Here is a 1,603-nt window from a genome sequence, read left to right as displayed (position 1 = left end):
GGGACCATAGGAGAAGGGTATTATTAAGGGAGAAATGGGAAAAACGGGGGTACCGTAAATGGTGAAACCATGGTGGAAGGGTTAGACGATGTGAGAGATAAATAATGCCTAGTTAGTTTTAGGAAACCAGAGGGAACCATACTAGGCCAACAACCTACTGACAAATTATACATAGCAGATCAAGAAATATAAGTCCAGATAAGGTTTATGTGAGAAAAAAATTGAGAATGTTTGGTCTTTGCCCAAGCTTTATCTACATAGCACATGGTAATTAAAAGTACCAGACTGGTGGAATTAACCTTCTTGGGTGTCTAACAACAATATTTTGAGGCCTATACTAATTTGGTCAGAGTACATAAAGGACAGTTTTTGCTCCTTGCCCTCCTAGGTCGACTAAGTTACAGAGGACTATGAGCATCTTTCAAAATGTTGCTGTGGTGAGTCACCTGTCCTCTTGATCAAGGAGGCCGTGGAGACCCTACCAGATGTACTTGAACCAGTGTCCAGTCCACAAAGAGGAGGGTCAACACTGAGGAAACATTGCCTTCATGCTTCCAAGCGAAGCCAACCATGGTCGAACAGGACCTTTGACTTATCTTCACATAGACAGACCTGGTAAAAGAAAGGAGCCAGGGGCTCTCCCAAGCCCACGTTACCCCTGAGGAACAGATCCTCAAAAGTCCTTAAGAGTAAAAACAAATTGGCTTGTTTGGGCCAACTGTATGGTCTTAAACACCCAAAAGGAAAGTATAACCAAAGATTAATGGGGTCAGTATAATTTTTAAGAGTCCATATGTATAGTTAAGGCTACATAACAAGAAACAATGCTAGACAGGCGATACCTTCCTTTGAGTTATTGGCTAAGGTGGTGCAGGAGACTCCCAGAGAGTACCCCAGTATAGAACTGGGAAAATGAATAGCAGATCCCAATTTTATCTAAAGGAATATTGACAACTGATTGCTGCTAGATGAGGAACAGCTGATCTTCCTATAACAAGGATCTCTAGATAAGCTGACTAGATTCAGCAGATGGACAAGCACTGGGGAATGGCTGGGGGTGCCCACAATACAGCAGACAGTAACAGGAATGACAGAGTATGTGGCTCCAGTATGTGGGAGGGGGGAGGCTATGGGAAGGTGCCATTTGGGAAGTGGATATATAGATGAATAAGACTGTGTGGGGTGTTCTGTATGATATACACACAGAAAAATCAACAAATTTTTTAAAAAGACATATTTGAGGAGGAAGCATGAAAATTTACTTCATGTTAAATAGTAGAGTTGATAAACATTACCAGTAAAATCTACCTGATGACTTTATATGCATACTTAGGTACTAAGGATCCAAGTGTGACTGTGACTAGTAATCAGCAGATACATAGAGATTAAAGACACATGTGCAAACATCTAAGCGTTAGTAGCATTAAAAACGTAGGAAACAGCTAGGCATGGTGGCACACACCTTTAATCCCAGCACTTGGGAGGCAGAGGCAGGTGGATCTTTGTGAGTTCGAAGCCAGCCTGGTCCACAAAGTGAGTTCCAAGACAGCTGGGGCTACAAGGAGACCCTGTCTCAAAAAGACAAAAAAAAGAAAGTAGGAAG

The sequence above is a fragment of the Nannospalax galili genome, unplaced genomic scaffold (assembly GCF_000622305.1).
Source record: "Nannospalax galili isolate Female #2095 unplaced genomic scaffold, S.galili_v1.0 scaffold707, whole genome shotgun sequence".
In the NCBI taxonomy this organism is placed as follows: domain Eukaryota; kingdom Metazoa; phylum Chordata; class Mammalia; order Rodentia; family Spalacidae; genus Nannospalax; species Nannospalax galili.
This window is presented reverse-complemented; position numbering follows the sequence as displayed.